This window comes from Coenobita brevimanus, chromosome 35 (genome assembly GCF_032717465.1).
Source record: "Coenobita brevimanus isolate Jiangsu-jjx chromosome 35, ASM3271746v2, whole genome shotgun sequence".
Taxonomy (NCBI): Eukaryota; Metazoa; Arthropoda; class Malacostraca; order Decapoda; family Coenobitidae; genus Coenobita; species Coenobita brevimanus.
This window is the reverse complement of record NC_136988.1, coordinates 1,181,162-1,203,615: the sequence shown is the minus strand read 5'-3', so window position 1 is coordinate 1,203,615 and position 22,454 is coordinate 1,181,162.

The window sequence follows — 22,454 nt, the reverse complement described above, 5'->3', positions numbered from 1 at the left end:
GGGCAGGGGATATATGGCTGTGTATTGCAAGGGTGCAGAGCATGGCAGGTCGGGCATACAAGACAAGGATGCAAGTGTAGTAGGGAAAGGAACAAGGCAGTGTAGGGCAAGGCAGAACAGACGACTGCGAAGGGAATGGGAGGGAAAATCGAAGGACAGGCAAAAGCAGAGCAGGGTGGTGGTAGGGTGGGGTGCAGGGTGGTGGTGGTGGTGGTGGTGGTAGGGTGGGGTGCAGGGTGGTGGTGGTGGTGGTGGTGGTGGTAGGGTGGGGTGCAGGGTGGTGGTGGTGGTGGTGGTAGGGTGGGGTGCAGGGTGGTGGTGGTGGTGGTGGTGGTAGGGTGGGGTGCAGGGTGGTGGTGGTGGTGGTAGGGTGGGGTGCAGGGTGGTGGTGGTGGTGGTAGGGTGGGGTGCAGGGTGGTGGGGGTGGGGGTGGTGGTAGGGTGGGGTGCAGGGTGGTGGGGGTGGTGGGGGTGGTGGTAGGGTGGGGTGCAGGGTAGTGGGGGTGGTGGTAGTGGTAGGGTGGGGTGCAGGGTGGTGGTGGTGGTGGTGGTAGGGTGGGGTGCAGGGTGGTGGTGGTGGTGGTGGTGGTGGTGGTGGTAGGGTGGGGTGCAGGGTGGTGGTGGTGGTGGTGGTGGTAGAGTGGGGTGGTGGTGGTGGTGGTGGTGGTGGTAGGGTGGGGTGCAGGGTGGTGGTGGTGGTGGTGGTGGTAGGGTGGGGTGCAGGGTGGTGGTGGTGGTGGTGGTGGTAGGGTGGGGTGCAGGGTGGTGGTGGTGGTGGTGGTAGGGTGGGGTGCAGGGTGGTGGTGGTGGTGGTGGTAGGGTAGGGTGGTGGTGGTGGTGGTGGTAGGGTAGGGTGGTGGTGGTAGGGTAGGGTGGTGGTGGTGGTGGTAGGGTGGGGTGCAGGGTGGTGGTGGTGGTAGGGTGGGGTGCAGGGTGGTGGTAGGGTAGGGTGGGGTGCAGGGTGGTGGTAGGGTAGGGTGGGGTTCAGGGTGGTGGTGGTGGTAGGGTAGGGTGGGGTGCAGGGTGGTGGTGGTGATGGTGGTAGGGTAGGGTGGGGTGCAGGGTGGTGGTGGTGGTAGGGTAGGGTGGGGTGGTGGTGGTAGGGTGGGGTGCAGGGTGGTGGTGGTAGGGTAGGGTGGGGTGCAGGGTGGTGGTGGTGGTGGTAGGGTGGGGTGCAGGGTGGTGGTAGGGTGGGGTGCAGGGTGGTGGTGGTGGTAGGGTAGGGTGGGGTGCAGGGTGGTGGTGGTGGGGGTGGTGATAGTGTAGGGTGGGGTGCAGGGTAGTGGGGGTGGTGATAGTGTAGGGTGGGGTGCAGGGTAGTGGGGGTGGTGGTAGGGTAGGGTGGGGTGCAGGGTGGTGGTGGTGGTAGGGTAGGGTGGGGTGCAGGGTGGTGGTGGTGGTAGAGTAGGGTGGGGTGCAGGGTGGTGGTGGTGGTAGGGTAGGGTGGGGTGCAGGGTGGTGGTGGTGGTAGGGTAGGGTGGGGTGCAGGGTGGTGGTGGTGGTGGTGGTGGTGGTAGGGTAGGGTGGGGTGCAGGGTGGTGGTGGTGGTAGGGTAGGGTGGGGTGCAGGGTGGTGGTAGTGGTAGGGTAGGGTGGGGTGCAGGGTGGTGGTGGTGGTAGGGTAGGGTGGGGTGCAGGGTGGTGGTAGTGGTAGGGTAGGGTGGGGTGCAGGGTGGTGGTGGTGGTGGTAGGGTGGGGTGCAGGGTGGTGGTGGTGGAGGTAGGGTGGGGTGCAGGGTGGTGGTGGTGGAGGTAGGGTGGGGTGCAGGGTGGTGGTGGTGGTGGCAGGGTGGAGGTAGGGTGGGGTGCAGGGTGGTGGTGGTGGTAGGGTGGGGTGCAGGGTGGTGGTGGTGGTAGAGTAGGGTGGGGTGCAGGGTGGTGGTGGTGGTAGGGTAGGGTGGGGTGCAGGGTGGTGGTGGTGGTAGGGTAGGGTGGGGTGCAGGGTGGTGGTGGTGATGGTAGGGTGGGGTGCAGGGTGGTGGTGGTAGGGTAGGGTGGGGTGCAGGGTGGTGGTGGTGGTGGTAGGGTAGGGTGGGGTGCAGGGTGGTGGTAGTGGTAGGGTAGGGTGGGGTGCAGGGTGGTGGTGGTGGTGATGGTAGGGTGGGGTGCAGGGTGGTGGTGGTGGTGGTGGTGGTGGTGGTGGTGGTGGTGGTGGTGGTAGGGTGGGGTGCAGGGTGGTGGTGGTGGTGGTGGTGATGGTAGAGTGGGGTGCAGGGTGGTGGTGGTGATGGTAGAGTGGGGTGCAGGGTGGTGGTGGTGATGGTAGGGTGGGGTGCAGGGTGGTGGTGGTGGAGGTAGGGTGGGGTGCAGGGTGGTGGTGGTGGAGGTAGGGTGGGGTGCAGGGTGGTGGTGGTGGAGGTAGGGTGGGGTGCAGGGTGGTGGTGGTGGAGGTAGGGTGGGGTGCAGGGTGGTGGTGGTAGTGGAAGTAGGGTGGGGTGCAGGGTGGTGGTGGTGGTGGAGGTAGGGTGGGGTGCAGGGTGGTGGTGGTGGTGGAGGTAGGGTGGGGTGCAGGGTGGTGGTGGTGGTGGAGGTAGGGTGGGGTGCTGGGAGGAGGTGGTGGTGGAGGTAGGGTGGGGTGCAGGGTGGTGGTGGTGGTGGAGGTAGGGTGGGGTGCAGGGTGGTGGTGGTGGAGGTAGGGTGGGGTGCAGGGTGGTGGTGGTGGTGGAGGTAGGGTGGGGTGCAGGGTGGTGGTGGTGGTGGTGGAGGTAGGGTGGGGTGCAGGGTGGTGGTGGTGGTGGTGGAGGTAGGGTGGGGTGCAGGGTGGTGGTGGTGGAGGTAGGGTGGTGGTGGTGGTGGAGGTAGGGTGGTGGTGGTGGTGGAGGTAGGGTGGTGGTGGTGGTGGTGGAGGTAGGGTGGTGGTGGAGGTAGGGTGGTGGTGGTGGTAGGGTGGTGGTGGTGGTGGTGGTGGTAGGGTGGGGTGCAGGGTGGTGGTGGTGGTAGGGTGGGTTGCAGGGTGGTGGTGGTGGTGGAGGTAGGGTGGTTGTGGTGGTGGTGGTAGTAGGGTGGGGTGCAGGGTGGTGGTGGTGGTAGGGTGGGGTGCAGGGTGGTGGTGGTGGTAGGGATGGTTTCAGGGTGGTGGTGGTGGTAGGGTGGGTTGCAGGGTGATGGTGGTAGGGTGGGTTGCAGGGTGGTGGTGGTGGTGGTAGGGTGGGGTGCAGGGTGGTGGTGGTGGTGGTAGGGTGGGGTGCAGGGTGGTGGTGGTGGTGGTAGGGTGGGGTGGGGTGCAGGGAGGTGGTGGTGGTTGGGTGGGTTGCAGGGTGGTTGTGGTGGTGGTGGTTGGGTGGGGTTGCAGGGTGGTGGTGGTGGTGGTAGGGTGGGGTTGCAGGAGGTGGTGGTGGTGGTAGGGTGGGGTTGCAGGGTGGTGGTGGTAGGGTGGTAGGGTGGGGTGCAGGGTGGTGGTGGTGGTGGTGGGGTGCAGGGTGGTGGTGGTAGGGTGGTAGGGTGGGGTGCAGTGGTGGTGGTTGGGGGGGGTGCTGGGTGGTGGTGGTAGGGTGGGGTGCAGGGTGGGGTGCAGGGTGGTGGTGGTGGTGGTGGTAGGGTGGGGTGGGATGGGGTGCAGGGAGGTGGTGGTGGTGGTGGTAGGGTGGGATGGGGTGCAGGGAGGTGGTGGTGGTGGTAGGGTGGGGTGGGGTGCAGGGAGGTGGTGGTGGTAGGGTGGGGTGCAGTGTGGTGGTGGTGGTGGTGGGGTGCAGGGAGGTGGTGGTGGTGGTGGTAGGGTGGGGTGCAGGGAGGTGGTGGTGGTGGTAGGGTGGGTTCCAGGGGGGTGGTAGGGTGGGGTGCAGGGAGGTGGTGGTGGTGGTGGTAGGGTGGGGTGCAGGGAGGTGGTGGTGGTGGTGGTGGTGGGTGGGGTGGGGTGCAGGGAGGTGGTGGTGGTGGTAGGGTGGGGTGGGGTGCAGGGAGGTGGTGGTGGTGGTAGGGTGGGGTGGGTTGCAGGGAGGTGGTGGTGGTAGGGTGGGTTGCAGGGTGGTGGTGGTGGTAGGGTGGGATGGGGTGCAGGGTGGTGGTGGTGGTGGTAGGGTGGGGTGGGGTGCAGGGGAGTGGTGGTGGTGGTTGGGTGGGTTGCAGGGGGGGTGGTGGTAGGGTGGGTTGCAGGGGGGTGGTGGCAGAGGTTGCAGGGGTGATATGGTGAGGAGGAGGAGGAGGAAGGAAGGAAGAGGAAGAACAAGGAGGAGGAGAAGAAGAGAGAGTGGATGGAGGGAGGGAGCCTACTACAAAACAAATAAAATATTAAAACACAGAGAATAACACTCGAATGTTTTCATTTGTAATATAATGCCAACAAAAGGTACCATTAATTTATGTCAGAAAATGCCTGTTAGTCAAATAATAATATTAATTAAAAAATGTGGCACCCATATCAGTAATTCCTCTTTATGATACTTATCACTAAGCACGTCTTCTCTACTAATGTATCAGTAAAAAATACAAGCACTTTTCACATAATAGACTTCTTAACTAATCTCACAAGTGTGCTGTGAAAGATCAACATTAATTTATCTTTAAAATATTGCTGATTTAGACTTAGCATTAATAAACATCTCAATACTTAGCTACTGTCTTGAATATCATCCTTAAATAATTCAGAAAAAGCCCCTCTTGCTGGGACCTACCCTAACTTCAACCAATGTTCACTTATCAGCAATTTCCAGTATTATATCAATTATTACATGAGGAATTACTTTTTGTTGGCATTATACACAAACGAAACTCACAATTTACACATTCAGTTTGTAATAGTGTGGAAAATGTGCGTTTAGGTCTAACATTATGTTTAAATATACTTTAATCTTGGCATATAACTTTGAGGTGCCACAATAACTGAAATTCTGGGTGCAAGATGGGCCTGTAGAAGCACTCCAATATTTTTGTATCGTTCGTATTATATCGTTTATAAAGGCTCCAACATGCTTGTGTTGGCCTTAGTCACCTAATGGCGGCTTGATCACTGCCAGCCTACCTATTCAGTTCCTTCCTTATCCCTGAGGTCACACACTATGACCTCACTCCAGGCCTTTTTCAGTCTGCATCTCAGAACTCTACCTCTGACATTCACACACTTCACCTTCCGCACCCAATTGTTATAAAAATTTGGTGCTGGGGAGACACTCTCATATGGTGGCACTGATTTAACCAGGCCACGTCCAGTGAAAAGGGACACGCTCACTCACTGACCATTAAGCCCCTGGATTCCAATCTCTATCTCACAGGGCCAACTATGTGCACATACTTTTCTCAACTTCGTAATTATCTACTCCATGACTCCCATTCCACACCAACACCAATGAAACAACAGCTGGTGTTCTCGATGCAAACGATCCCTCGTGGCTAAACACACAGACACAGGACAACCAATGAAGTCTCAATCATTCAAGAAAAAACAAGAACACATAAACATCAGAAGAACCACCACACCCAAACAAGGCCTCCACACAGACTTATGAGGCTGCCTCCTCCCCCCAGCCTCATTAGGTACTTCTTCACAGTAAGTCAACCTATTTTTACCTAACACAAGTGGACCAATACCACAAATCTTAGTGAACCTGAGTCACAAGACAGGAATAAGTCTCCTTGGTTACTATATACATTGACCCTCGAATCTGGCTCCACTCTGTCAGAGGAAGCTTGCATTATGGCCATTCAAACCACCAAGGAAGTTGTACCAGCTTTGACCTCTGACCCAAATTAATTAAAAAGCATCCTCCATCCTAATGAAATGTCACTATTATTTTGTTTTTGTTTTTTGCCATTTTTATTAAGTACCGGTATATGCTTTTATAAATATTTAATCCTGCACATACTACCTTGCCACTACAGCCATTCAAAGCCCACAACACTACATGCATTGCCTCAACAACGTCCCTCTTCCTCCTCTACCCAACACTACACCTCCCTCTTCCTCCTCTACCCAACACTACACCTCCCTCTTCCTCCTCTACCCAACACTACACCTCCCTCTTCCTCCTCTACCCAACACTACACCTCCCTCTTCCTCCTCTACCCTACACTTCCCTTCCCTCTTCTTCCTCTATCCTATTACACTTCCCCTCTTCCTCCTCTGCCCTACACTACACTTCCCTCTTCTTCCTCTACCCAACACCACACCTCATAATTTTATTCCCTATCTAAACGACCTCCATCCTAAAGGGTCTGTGTTGTGAAAAGCATATTATTTTTCACAGCACAGGTTACCAGCCCCGACCATCCGCCAGTGACTGTGGTCGTCAGCCATCTTTTTTTATTTATTTATTTTTTTTTACCTTTATAAAACCTTATTTACAAACATACTTCATATTGTAGAGAAGCTAAAACAAATATCTGTGCATACGAAATGAAGGATTTTTTTTCTTCTTTTTTTATGCAATGATGAAGGAACTGAAGGCCAGAGCCTGTATGATTGTTCCCTCAAAAAAAGCCCAAATTCATGATACGTTCGAGATACCTGGACACACTGCCTTAAGACTGGAGATTTAGGGTGATAATTTCTGGGCCATCAAGCTTAATGTTCTAAACAGCTTTGCGATATTATTCACACTAAAATGTTTTACGATGACTTGTGAAAGCATGACGATCCATTTCAGCTGTGGCTTATATTTTCCAATATATAGTAACCACTGTCTCTAAAATGTATAGGTATTGTCTGTGTGTACAATTTCTTCCTGTATTAATATGGCCTCCACAAAAAGTGTCAATACTTTGACATGTGACACTGCCACAAGGGAGCTCATAACCTTCAGTGGGATGTTTTGTGAATCAGGTTCCTCGTTTATGATTCTGTGGCATTCAGTGTCAGGGCAATCTGTATGCACTACACAGGGCCATATAAATCCACTGTCACTTATTACTCTTCTTTCCATTTCAGGTGGCTTAATATTGAGTGACAAGCCAAATGGTTTCTTGTTTGCCAGGACCATTTACAGAGATGGGTGGTAACCATATAACCAACCCATAGGTGTTCCCTTCGTGTCAGCCAGTGGGTTGGCGGAGGGTTAGTGCCCCTCCCCATAAAATAAGCAACTCAAAGACAAAGGACCATCCCTTTTAGGATTATGCTATCTGGCTATAGATAGACTATATAAGCCAAATATTAGCTAGAACTGTCTCCCTATACTGAGACAGCAATCACATAACACTGTTCTTATATGGCAACACTAAACTGAGGTGGGTGACATCATGCCTATCAAGGCTGAGATGTGGGCACCATCCAGCCCTCTTAAGCTACCAGAAGAGGCTGGATGACTCCGTCGCTGATGCCTGTCCAGGATGCAACACAGCACCCCATACTATTAAGCACATTATGGAAGACTGCATTGCACACAATAACCTGCACCAACAACACAACATACACTCTTTGAGAGCTCTGTGGGAAAGTCCGGTCTCGGCCATGGCCTTCCTAAGGGACTCGGGGCTGTTCAGCCAGACTGCCTAAGGAACAACTACTACTACTACTACCCTCCAGAGATATCACTTGTCACATTTAGAAGTTTGGAAACACTCTCCTGCACAGATATTTGTTTTAGCTACTGTGTATAGCCACTACCCAGCAACTACACCCATTCAATACCTACACAAGTGCTTCAAAAACATCTATTCTCATCCTACACCCAACACTGAATTTCACAAAGATACATATTTTTTCTCCCCCCCTAAAAACGACCCCCATTCCGAAGGAACTGCGCTGTGAAAAGCATATGGAATTTCACAGTACAGGTCATTGGCTCCGACCACCTGCACTACCAGTACGTGCATTCCGCCAATGGCTGTGGTCACCATCCACTTTTTTTTTAATATATTCTTTATTATTTCAGACTGTACATAGTCACGACCTACACATACAAGGCCACTACAGCCATCCAAAAATCTCCAGCCATACAGGAACCTTCAAAAACCATCACTAGACACCCACCCTGCACAAACAACCCCTACCCAAACAAACACAAGTATACCTATGCTCTCTCTCTCTCTCTCCTCAAGTTGGTCTAAAAATGGCTTATGCTCTCCCATGAAAGCCGAGTTGTAAGAATACAGTACACAGGCACTAAACTCTGATGCCTGTCATGATGAAATGTTATATAGAAAGAATGTCGCTCTATAATAATTCCTTTTCCTGTCACTGAGCAATGTGAAAAATAACTGAAAAGCATGGAAATCTACACCAAGTTAGAGTGAAATGAGTATAGCCAGACTCCAATACAGTCATCATCTTTGCTTAAATGCTAACACCTAATAGTAACTCATAAACAATGCACTATGCCCACAGTGTAATGCCTCCCACCACACCACATTCACCACATGTACCTCACTACTGCACCACAACACACTCACCACGTGTACCACAGTGTGATGCTTCCTCCCACCACACCACACTCACCACAATGTACAATCCTTCAACATACATCTTTGGGGCTGCCGGGATTTCTGTACTCAAAAGTGGGATTACAAGCCAAGATTTACTAACATGTAGCAAATACTCTTCAAAGTTGCATAATCTTGATCTAATGGGTTTATCACCTACTGAAAAAGGAATGAAATATATGAATTAGTTTTTTGCTATATGGGAAAGTAGGGGGAAAGACCGTCAGTACAGGTGATAGCAGAGTTAGAAGCCTGTAATGATTTTTAGCACTAGGCTAGGGTTTCTCTCTCTCTCTATTTCCAGTTACCACCACTTGAGGTAGGAGCCAAGAACAAAGAATGAACAAGGATTAAAATGGGAAAGCAATCAGTACCATGCCTAGTGAGGTGGACTAATCATTAACAGCATCATCATCATAACCAATTTTTTCAATCATTCTGACCATTTTTTTTCTCTTTCAAGCAATCATTGCCACCATCCTGTCTATTTTCTTTTTATATACATGGATGAAATGTATAGGGCCCACAGAGCAAAGAGGAAACCCATGAGAGGGGGAAACTAGCCAACTTCAAGCACACTGAAATGGCACAGACACTTTCACTCACCATTCACAGCCCAGAATCTTACACACACACACACAACCATGGGGACATCACACACCCTTGCTCACTCCAACACTGATATTAAACCACCGTCATTTACATACTTCACTAACATCTCTCCAGAATCACAAACCACCACAACCTACCCCAACAAATACCATCATAAACACAAAAGGAGACCCACAGACAAAGTAAAAGCAACAAAGCAGGAGAAATATCAACAGCACAACCCAAGAATAGCATAAAAATCACTAACACCAACTCAAAAAATCCATACACAAAGACGAGGCATCAAAGTGTGAGAAACAGAAGCAGCATATGATGTGAACAGCCTTAGGAATATTACTCTGCCTCACAGACATAACAGTATTAACTCGTGAAATGTAAAAACAATTGGCTGTGATGTTAGAGAGCTTACAACTTCATACAACACTGTCTAATACACCACAAACTCTGCTCAACACATAATACTGCTGATTTCTGAGACACCCTGGGTTAAAAGATGATAGGGACGTGACAGGCAAATTAGTTCCTGCAGATGCACAAGAAAATATGGCAAAGATGTGATTTAAAACAGTATATCAAAATAGTTCTGGCCATTGTGACACCATAGCATCTTTCCATATAGTAATAAAATTTTTAACAGCTCCATTTCCCCATATAAAGAGCTGAAGATGACATTACAAAGGCCCATTTCCCCATATAAACAGCTCAAGATGACATTACAAAATCAAAGTTCCCCACACTATTACAAACAACAGACATGTACCAATAACACACATTATGATTCAACACATACATAACTTTAGCCTGTTTGTGTTCATCTGACAAAACCGGGCAACTTTTATAACTTCACTACTAAATCATGGGTTCATAAAATTCAATAGGTCTTAGTGATGAGCCTCCTTGGTTACTAGTCAAATTAACTCCAGTCTGACTTGGCCATCAACCAAGCTAAGAGGTTATGAATATGTCAGGTGAATATAAACTGACTAGAGTATAAATCAACAGAAATAAAGAGGTGCCAAAAAACTCACCCACATCAATATATAAATAAACAGTCACAGGAAAAAATTATAATGAAAATAGTAAACCGTATTAATGACAAATGTTCGTATATATGAAGGGAAACATCTCATTATTTTCTGACATAAATGAAGGGAATCAACTGGGATGTGTAATGAAGGCAATCAACTTGGAATGACTGTTATTCTTGGATATCAATGAAGGGAATCAACTCAAGATGCTCGTTAATCTTCGACATGCATGGAGTTAGCTAAGGGTGCTCGTTAGGTTGTAATTTCATAGTGCTATTTAGGGCAATATTTTTTTCCCTTACTACAGAAGAGGAGAATGTGAAGGCCGCAAGAAAAAATAATCAAAAGAGAGCCAAATTCAAGGTCTGTTAATTTTGAGATTCTGCACACATTGCAATTAAAAGACTGGAGGTCACAGGCAGAGGGAAATACAAACAGAAGGAGACAGTTCCATGGTTGACCTGTTGCCAATTAAAATCTTCCAAACAAGGACTATCGATACATATTGTTTCAGCATAATTTCTCCTGTGGCAGACTGTGCAATACATCAATATGACATGGCAATAATAATAATGCAAATATAACAAGATAATGTACATAAAAACAGGCATACAAATATAACAGCCAATATAAATACTTCAGGAAGGATAATATACACAAAACACCCATTTTTACTGTTTGGTAAAAAAACACTATGGCTTTTTACAGAGTCCTTTTATTTGCCACATTTATTTATGATATTTTGGGCTGATAATACCTGCTGTTGTGGTGGTCCAAGGATCATTTTTTTCTTCTAACACTCAGAATTATTGCTACAGAAACTAAATGCTGGAATTTAATGAAGGAAGAGAGGTAATAGGAGCTTTTGGATAAGGGTCGGGCTGAAACATTATCCTTACTACAGAGATTATCCTCTAATAATCTTTTCAAACATGTGTGTGCATCTTTCAGTGGTCTACTTTGGAAAATGACATGCATATATCCTTAGCAAAATTTCTCAGTTCATTTACCCACACGTTATTCAAGAAGTTAGATATTCAGCACACACAGATAAGCTACACAAACACCTGACACTGTTTTACTTAGTCAGGGAGCTAATACTGTATTGGGAAAAATGCTGAAATTGACGCTATATTGGTTCAGAGAAGTGGTTTGGTTACAGCACCACTACAGAGGAATACAGGACCACGGCAACAGCAGCCCACAATTTACTGAACCATAATACAGGGTTGTCCATATATCTGGCGTGTTGGCGGCTCAGTCTGCTGGTGTGGGGACTGCAGATACGTTAACGACTTTCAGAAATAGCTATTCAACTGGGGATCAAATTACCGTCTTTCCCTAGTAAATGCTAGTTGAAACAAGACTAATTGGTGCTAGTCATGAAGAAGTGCTATGGAATGGATGTTAAGCCACGGTGCTATCTTATGTTGCCAGTGAGGTAGGGGAAATGAATCTGCATAAAGACTAAAATATCATGTCTCTGTGTGTCATGTTTTTGTGTCATGTCTTTGTGTCACGTCTTCTTGTGTCTTGTTTTTGTGAGTTATGTTTTCTGTGTCGTCTGTGTGTGTCATGTCCCTATGGTTATTCATGTTTCCTTGTGTCATATTTTTGTGTCATGTCTCCTTGTGTCATGTTTGTGTGTGTGTGTGTCATGCCTCTGTGTATCATCTCCGTGTGTCATGTCTCTATGGTTAATCAATTTGTCTATGGATGGAGCTATAAGAGAGATAATAGGCAGGTAAGTAAATAAACTGGAGTGTGTAATGAGAGAGGGTAAGGTGCAAAAACTTCCTGAACTGTTGCTTGTTGATGATATTGTATTGTTAAGTGAGGAGGAATGTGAACTACAAGGCTTGGTGAAGGAGTTTGGGCGTGTATGTAGGAAACAATGTAAAATGGAATGTACAGTATATATGAGTAAAGTTATGGCGAAGGAGACTGGGGATGCGTGTGTAGAAAACGGAATCTAAAAGTGAATGTATAAGTGAGTAGAGCTATGGTCTTTGAGGGAAATGAAGTAACAGAATACACAGTGAGATTAGATGCTGAGGAAATGGTGAATGAGGGTGCATCCAAGTACTTAACGTTATAAATGAGTCTAGGGGTGTATGTACGAAAAAGAATCCAAAAGTGAAAGTATATACGAGTCAAGTTATGGTCTTTTAGGGAAATGAAGTCACAGAATACACAGTGCGATTGGATGGTGAGGAAATGGTGAATGAGAGTGCATCCACGTACTTAAGTAGTGTGAGTAGTGTGATAGTACTTAAGTATTGTGAGTAGTGTGATGAGTAGGGATGGAAGGCAGTGCTTGAAAGGGTACAGCAGGGTAGAATGGTTGCTGGATCACTGAAAGCTGTGATAAGGAAGAGGGGAAGTAAGCATGGAAGTGAAGTAAGGAGTGTGTGGATTTTTATGAAGACAGACAGACATACAAATGAGGAAGTAAACTGCTGTTAAGAAAAATACTTTGAGAAGATTTGGCCATGTTGGGAGGAAGGAGAAGGAGAGACTGACTAGAAGAGTATGTGAGTGAAGTGGAGGAGGGACCAATGACGAGATGGAGCGATGAAGTGGAGAGATATATGAGGGAGTGGAGTGGAAGTGAGCATGGAAGTGAAGCTCAGATCCTGTTGGAAGGACACAAGTCATGAGTGAGAGCAGTGGAAATAAAGTGAGGAATGTGTGGAGTTTTATGGACAGAGAGAGAGACAAATGAGGAAGAAGCATTGTGGTGCTGTTAGGAGAAATACTCTGAGAGGGTATGGCCAAGTAGAGAGGATGCAGAATGAGAGACTGACTAGAAGAGTGTATATAAGTGAGGTGGAGGGGGAAACTAAGGCCAATATGGAAGAATGGATTGGAGAGAGACAAGGGAGGGAGGTGTGAGTTGGAGGGAGGGCAGTCAAATGGCAGAAGACAGAGTGACATGGAGTTAATTTGTCTGTGGCCATCCCTTATGGGATTGAGGTGTCTGGCAATACACAGATAAAAGCCGGAGGACAAACATTTCTGCTTTCTAAAATGAGTAAAACTTTAAGCAATTACTGGAAGCAAATGCAAGAGGAGATATTTGATTACTCGATTAAAAAAAACAATGCAAACAACAGATGCAAACAAGCAATCAATATATAGCAAGCAAGGGTTATGGGAAACACAAATGATGTAGTGAAGAGATGGTAAAGCTGACTGAACCTTCCCCACATCAATCATCATCATTATAATCATCATCATAATCATCAGCCATTATTATTATACTCATCATTGTAATCATCATCATCATCCTACCCTCTTCTTCCCACCTAAGGCTGGGGTAAGGTATGATGCAGAAAGCCAGGACCAAACCCATGGCACCAGACATATATGAACCACCCTGTATCTGTAAGCATCTGTGGCATATAACCAGGACCTACTGCATCTGTTCGTGATGTACAGGCATGTGCAAAAGTATGCACACAATACTCTGCCAGCACTAACTTGTATTTCACATTCATCATTCTTCCTCATATGACATGCGAGTAATATTTCCTTCCCCTATCTGTTTACTGCTGCTTGGAACAGACACCTCCATATGGCAATGATCAGATATTGAAGCCGTCAGGTTATACTAACACCCTTCAATTAACTTTAAAATCCCCCTAAAGGAGGATGGTGGACTATGAGTGAATGGTAACTTTGGTGTGCTGTTGTTACCACATAAAATATTTCACACAGCACCTTCCATTGCTAAAGCTGGCAGAGAAGTGTCTACATACTTGTGCTCATGCTCAAGACAGAAGTCTTTCATAGCCTACGACAGCGTACGGCTGGCCAGTTGTCTATAACCTTAGTCGCTTTACTTGAATCTGGTAAAGATGTCTACATTTAGAGCTGACAGCAGAATGTAATGAAACCAGTTGTTTGATACGACTATGAATCAAAGTGGACATCAGGTGACTACACTGAGTGACAAGCCAAGTCACTTCTTGCTACCCAGGATATAAGTTACTACACTTAGTGGTAGCGTACAACTAGACAGACACGGGGGTGTAAGGAGTTAAGACATCCACCTGGATGCGGCCCTATAAGATATTACATCAGTCAGTAGCTAGTCCCAGGCCTCTTGCAAAAAGAGGAAACAAAAAATTGGTGAATGAATGAGTGGCTGTGAATGTGTGGTCCAGCATCTCATAGATGTGACCAGAGTGTGCAGCGTCCGGCTTGCACTATCCACTTAAGAGCGTATGCCCAATCCCTGAAGCATTGCCTAGGCCGTAAAAATAAAGGAACAAAAGAACCATCAACACAACCCCCTCATAGAGCATTCCGCCCCCTTACTGTACGGGCACAACGTGGTTATTACAAGCAAGGGCTGCGTGCATGTTTGCTTATATAATCCTCCACCTGTGTGCCACTTATCCTTCCAACATATGCAATGAAGACCCCTTCTCTTTATCAAAAATTAGAACTCCAGAGCCCCCACATACCCATGTTGTAACCGATATACATCATGGCACACAATGGTGGGTTGTGTGTGCTGTCAAAGTACCCACCCACCCACTTATTCCCCAATCCCCGAAAACCCCACCAGTAGCAAAGGGACCTGGGGCCGCGCTACACGACAGTAAAATACCAATTAATTCAGCAGGAAATTTTTAAAGTTTATTTGAATGATAAAGACTTTTTGTTCATTTACTGTCAGCATAAAACTTTAAATCTCCTCAGTCTGATTTGGTGCTTATAGTTTACATGCATACCGGTACTTAGCGTTCAAACTTCCTGCATAGCTAATACTTTCCTGCCACACACACAGCAATGGCAGGGTTAATTACAGACATGGGGGAATCGATAGGGCCAAGGTTTGTAAACAATGAGTAACGCCGACATCGGCAGGGTCGACTGGCGTGGGTGATTGAAATGGAAAACACAGCAGCAATCTCAAAACGTTCGTGGAATAATCTCAAACAGATAAAAAGGGGAAACGAGTGAAAAAGGATATTGGTAAGTGGAAGTTTTTGGTAAATTGCTCATCTTATTTAGGGGCTTACAATATATATCAGCAGAATATCTTAATCCATTAAATTAATCCAGTATGCTAATCTGAAATGTATGATTTGAAACAACTGGACAAACCACAGGCTATAAAAATGTTTGCACTGCACATCTAGTAATATACCTTAACAAATAATAATAATAATAATAATAATCCCATGCATAATTAACTGGTGTGTCTTTTATGTGGCTTGAGAGGCTTGCTAAGTAATGATGTTAGTAAATCACCACAGCCACAAAAAAGACAAGCCACTTTCATTCATCTAACATCAGACATTGTTCAACTGAGAGATAGACTGTACAATAACATGGGCAACACATCTCTATCTATCCATCACAAAATTCTTGCACTCTATCTATCTAACTAACACTTATCTTGCAATCTATCCACACTGTGTATCTGTGTAATGTTTATCTATCTGTGTACTGGTCTATCTAGCAATCTGTCTACTATCTATGTGTATCTGTAATGTTTCTCTATTTGTGTACCTGTCTATCTATCTGTCTATCAACTTGAAATAATGCTAAGCTGAGGCAACAGCTTAGGAAGGAGACATGCTAATCACGAAGAAGTGCAAAGGAAAGGGTTCAAAACTATCTGCTACTGATATAGGTGGGGAATTAACATACTGTACTCTTGTTACTCTAACCTGGCATAAAATAAGTATCTCAGCAACTGTAAGAATGCTAGTCATGAAGAAGTGCAATGGGATGGATGTAGACGTGTAGTATTGTGTTACAGGAAAAAAACTGGGGAAAGTTAAGGTGCAAGAACTATGATAACTATGCACAAACTAATATAAATAAATGTTAAAAATAAAGATCATTATTATCCGTAGACCCCCCAGCATCACCCTCAGTTGAATAAAAGCGTCTGGTGTTAGAGGGAATAAAGAGGAATAAAGACGGCATAAAGAGGAACAAAGACAGTTGCTCTCCCACTTACAAACATCGGAACTACGAACTATTTTGTGACGAAAGACTGACCAGCTTGAGATTGTATTAAGCTTTGTGGTATTGCTCTTAACTTGCCAGCTTTGTAGTGCCAGGGATTGACTCCTGGTACTGCATCAGCCTATCCTATCATCATCATCATCATCGCTATTGTCATCATCGTCGTCGTCAATTAGCGAGTAAATTGAGTAAGGTACCTAAATTAAGTTAACTGGTCTTGTATACGCTAATGGTGGAATGATCTTGTTATGGAGCCTAGCACTGCCACTCAGAACAATTATCATCATTAGTAAGCATTATCATTATCATTAGCCATTATCATCATCATCATTAGACATTATTATTATTATCATTAAGCATTATTATTATCATCATTAGGCATTATCATCATCATTATCACCCCTAACTCCTTTTCCCAAGGCTGGGATGAGGAACTATCAAAATCTTGTAAGAGAGCAACTGTTATACTGTCCACCTCAACTTGGCTTAAAAGTGATTTGTAAAGGACACACAGCCACAGTAATGCTATCCTTGTCTTACTCTGCTTTAGGTGTTAGGCAGCCAAAGACAAAACTCCGCCAAGTCAAGGTGGACCAACCAAAAATATTCTAACTCACATTTCTGAAGGGTGGTGGTGGCTGTAGTAGTAGTAGTAGTAGTAGTAGTAGATATTTGCAGACAGATGGCCTAGGATAACCTCTACAGGGCATCTGAGGTATTTCCCCAGAGGTTAGAGGTCACTGTGTAAGAAGCCAGCAGTATTGTCACCCATCACAGCATTGTCACTCATCGCAGCATCGTCTCCCAATCACAGCATTGTCACTCATCGCAGCATCGTCTCCCATCGCAGCATCGTCTCCCATCGCAGCATCGTCTCCCATCGCAGCATCGTCTCACATCACATCACCATCACCAGTCGCAGCATCTCCAATCACAGCATCACTAACCCCAACAGCAGCACCAACAACAACAGCAGCAGCAGCAACAGGAACAGCACGTGCAGCCCCTGAAAAGATGGCAAGTGTTTAGGAGGTAATCTCAGGTGTGTTGATGATTTAACCCTTTGTCTGTGGAGGAAGTCAATACAGATATTAATAAAGCCCTACTGTATTTCTTTAATTAACCCCTAGTGTATTGGAGGTGGAGGCCAAGGATGAGATAGAGGGATGGAGAGGGGAGGTATATGAGAGAGGGGGGTGTGAGTTGGGAGCAGGGCAGTGAAATGGTGGGGGACAGGGTGACATGGAGGCGATTTGTTTGCGGCCAGCCCTTACGGGATCAAGGCGTCTGGCGATAGATAGATGGTACTGGTGCTGGAGTGGCATTAATGGGATGGGGGAAGGGTTGCCTGATCATTTTTACAATCCTCAATGCCATCGCTATCCCAGAACAGGAAAATGGACTACAGAAGGGTAACTCAGCCTGCAGTCCACTGGGTTAATGTTCTGATAAGCCTGGGGTTACAACTACTACAATTACGGTACACATGACCTAAGATGACCTGATCCATTTTACAAGGTCAGCTGTCTGGCTCAATTCCCTGGTTCTAGTCCCTCACGTATTTCCTAATTCCCAGAAAGGAAGATGGTGGACTGCAGCAGAACAACACAATGCTATGGCTCTGCATTATTTACTTAACTCTCCATGATTAGCGTTATTCCGGTGTTAATCTTCTGCCTTTCACCAGGAAACCATTTACTACACTGAGTGGTAACCATATAACCAAATTATGGAGCCTGGTGGTTTAGTGGGTAATTAGGGAGCCCCAATGGGAATGAGCCTGCGTAGGCTTATATCTAGGGGGTGGTTGGGGTTTATTACTCATGTAATGACACTCAGGGATGAGAGAGGCTGGTCACTCTCATCTTAACCCTCTCAGGTGCAGGTAATTTGAGTCGTTAGATGGTTTTAACAACCTGTAAAGCACATCAAAACATGAATCGGGTAAAAAAACATGCCAAAATATTACACACATCGACAGGAAACTTGTGTCCTTTGTTTGACACGATGTTCATCACGGTGCGTTGTACAGGATGATATTTAATGACTCGATTGGAGTCCGTGCATGAAAGGGATTAAATGTCAGAACCAACTTGTCTAGCCCTGGGCAACGCTGGATTAGATGATGAATGAATGAATGATAATCTTTCGTTACATTTCAGCACTGACTATGGAGAGATGGCAGTTTAGACAGATAGACAGAAACAGGGTTGTAGACAGATATAATTCCTCACACTGATAGTGGTCTGCTGATATGAACACAATAGTCTAGTGATGGCAAGTACCGTATAAACAACAGGGCAGCAGCACAGCAGTCCCTAGGCAACATAAAAGATGCCAGAGAAAAAAATAAAAATAAAAAAATAAAAAATAAAATCCTACACATTTTCCCTCACTTGCTATGATGAGGTAAGGTAAAAAATAAATAAATAAATAAATAAATAATAATAATCATAAAAAAAAAATTCTACACTTTTTCCCCACCCTGATATCATGAGGTTTGGTTAAAAAATAAATATTAATAAATAATAATAATCCACCCATCATCCAATCCTATGTCGCCTCATGAGCAGCGTAGGAGCCCTGGGCTAGGCATGTTGGTCCTGACATTTAATTAAGATGAGAGTGACCAGCCTCACTCATCCCTGAGTGGCATTACATGAGCAATAAACCCCAACCATCCCTTGGATATAAACTCTTCACCGGCTCAATCAAATTGGAGCGCCCTAATTACCCACTAAACCACCAGGTGCCAAAATTTGGTTATATGGTTACCACCCAGCGTAGTAAATGGTTTCCTGGTGTACAGGAAACCATTTGGCTTGTCACTCAGTGTAGTCACCCATAGGTAGAAGGAAGAAGAAAGAATGAAGGAAAGAAAGACAGAAGAGGAAGGAAGAGAGGAAAGCACAGTTCCCAAAAGCAGCACTACATCAAGTAAGTTGATGGTGAGTGCCCCCACCTACCACTAAATAGGTGGGGGAGCTCACCATCCACTCACTCGATGTAGTGCTGCTATCAGGTGTCTGCCCTTTCCTCTCCTCCATCCTTCTTTCCTTCCATCCTCTTGTCTTTCTTTCCTTCATTCTTTCCTTGTCCTTCTGCCTACGGGTAACTTTACACTCCCTCTTCTGTCTTTCCTTCATTCTTTCCTCTTCCTTCTACCTATGGGTGACTCTACACTGAGTGACAAGCCAAATGGTTTCCTGTGCACCGGGAAACTATTTACTACGCTGGGTGGTAACCATATAACCAAATTCTGGCGGCTGGTGATTTAGTGGGTAATTATTGCCCTCCAATCGGATTGAGCTGGTGAAGGTTTATATCCAAGGGAAGGTTGGGGTTGATTGCTTATGTAATGCCACTCAGGGATGAGTGAGGCTGGTCACTCTCATCTTAAATGTTGGGACCAACTGCCTATGCTCCTCATGGGGCAATGTAGGATTGGATAATGGATGGATAATAATACTGTAGTAATAATAATAATAATGTAATAATAATAAAAATAATACCGTAGTAATAAATAATAATAATAATAATAATATAACAGTCTACATCTACCAGACTTACATGCTGGGTGCACCTGGAGTGACAAGAGCAAAATGTCACTATATTCTAAACTAATCTGCCTTTCAATACAAAGAATTATAGAAATCAGACCATATCACACTCCTGGGGTTGCTTTTGCTGTTGATCAACCCTGGTCAGTCTACATGAGCAGACCCATCAACTGCAGGCAAGCAACTGTCCCTGTAGGGTTTTGCCGTTCTCTGAGTTGGTATTCCCTATAGTCACGGCGCACGACTCTGAGGTTGTCATTATTGTACCCTGGCAAGCTACCATTCAAAAGTGCGTCCTATATCGTATCATATTATATACGAATCACATTATTATGCACGAGTATATTATACATGAATATTATTAAACACGAATACACTATACACGAATATTATTATACACGAACATATTATACACAAATATTATTATACATGAATATTATTATACACGAACATATTATGCAGGAATCTCATGCGTCTCATACATGAAATCAGACACACTATTGAATGGTAGGTTGCCAGAGCACGATAATAACAACCTCAGAGTCCCTCGTCACGACTATAGTCGCTGACGTCACCCCGCCACATTAAGATCCAGGAAATGGTGTGAAGATTTGGTTCCTGGATGGACACCACATTTGCATCTCTCCACCCAGTTAACAGGGGCACTAGAGTTGGCTCCACTTCAGCCCATAAAATGGTTACCGGTATATGGTTACTATCCAGAGCTGTTAATGTTTTCCTGGGTTACAAGAAACCATAACGCTTGTCACTCAGTATAGAGCCACCTGGTATGAAATCCTCTCCACATGCCCATCTCAATCTACCTCTCATCACAACACCAATACACTCCAGTCCCATCCTTCCTCTCCACATGCCCAAACCATCTCAGTCTACCCCTTCTCATCATAACACCAATACACTCCAGTCCCATCCTTCCTCTCCACATGCCCAAACCATCGCAGTCTACCTCTCCTCATCACAACACCAATACACTCCAGTCCCATCCTTCCTCTCCACATGCCCAAACCATCTCAGTCTACCCCTTCTCATCATAACACCAATACACTCCAGTCCCATCCTTCCTCTCCACATGCCCAAACCATCGCAGTCTACCTCTCCTCATCACAACACCAATACACTCCAGTCCCATCCTTCCTCTCCACATGCCCAAACCATCTCAGTCTACCCCTTCTCATCACAACACCAATACACTCCAGTCCCATCCTTCCTCTCCACATGCCCAAACCATCGCAGTCTACCTCTCCTCATCACAACACCAATACACTCCAGTCCCATCCTTCCTCTCAACTCTTCCATCATAAACCCAGCCCCCCCAGGCCTCACACTCAGGGACGCACTGCACATCCGCCTAATCATTGTCATTTCTATACGTATGAGTCTGTGAATATCCTCGTCCTATACTGCCCAGGACTCACTACCATACAGCATTACACTCCTGACACATGCCCACGACGAATAAAATCTCCTGTAGCTGCACATATCACAATACAAACCTGCCTTATTAACTTATGGTATTTTGCTTAAGATGCCTTCATGAGGTAGCACTGGTGAGAGTGAGTGGTGGAGCTGCCCAGTTATTTAAACATCCCCCAACACCTTCCCTATCCCATGCAAGAAGGAAGATTACAGTGATATTCATCCTTGGTTTGTATAAATCCACCAACTGTGGGGAAAAAATAAAACACTGACACAAAGGAGGGCTGCCTTCACCTGGTAGCAACAATATACAACCTCCCTCAACCCCCTATTCTAAAAAAGGCGGATGGTGGACTGCAGAAAAATAGCAGCACCAATAAAAAACCTCCCTCAACCCCCCATTCCAAAAAAGGAGGATGGTGTAGTGGAGGAGAAGGGCAACATCAGCCTACAGACACCCGATTCCTATCCAGTTGGGCCTGATGCCATAATGAGAACAAAGAGGCATCACATTCACACACTTACCACAGAGCTGAGGCAGGTGGTGAGGTGAATTTCCACAACATTCTCAATTTTGCTGGGGATTCATCTTGTCCCTTTCCCCTTCTCCACAACATTCTCAATTTGGCTGGGGATTCTTCTCCTTCTCACTTCCCCCTCTCAAGCACCTGAAAAATATGACACTTTAGTCCTTTCCTTCTGAACCTTGATTTAGTGTACCTGGTGATAAAAGTATTTGGTAGCATCAAGAACAATATCATTTGGGGACAACAAGTATTTTTTTATGCAAGGAAGGAGCCCAAGGCTACAAGCCCACACGGTTCCTCCAACAAAAAATAAAAACAAGATAAAGGGCCAAATTTAAGACCTGTTCATTTCAAGCTGCCTGGACACACTGCATTTAAAACATGGAGATCATAGGCAGTAGGATATACAAAGACAGTTCCACAGTTGGCCTGCTGCAATGGTTAACACTATTCCAGGCTGATGACGCACCGACGCGTCACTTGTCGGAGTGATATTTCATGGCTCAAATACATGGCACAACAATGTAATGAACACAGGCAACAAAGCTTCATTACACTGGACACTCACCCCCAGCCCAGGAACAGGTAGAAAAGTTATGCAAGGCTGGTCCAGGAATGTGTTAACTCCTGCATGTGAGTTTACATATTAAAGAGTGAATACAATGTCACCATATGCTGAACTAAACTGCCTTCCAATACAAAGAAATCAGTCTTGACCACTTTCAGGACCACACCCAGCACTTTGAATGTGTGTGATAGTGATTGTTTGTTAATATACTGTTCACTCTCCTAGGCTGAGTTTACTACCACCCCCACTGTGAGCCTGAACAGTACAGTAAACTCTCAATTATCCATCATAACAGAGACAAAGGCCTGCCGGATACTGTCAAAATCCCGGATTATGCAGAAGTTCCCCCTGGGGACCCCTAAACCCCCAACACTAACACTTA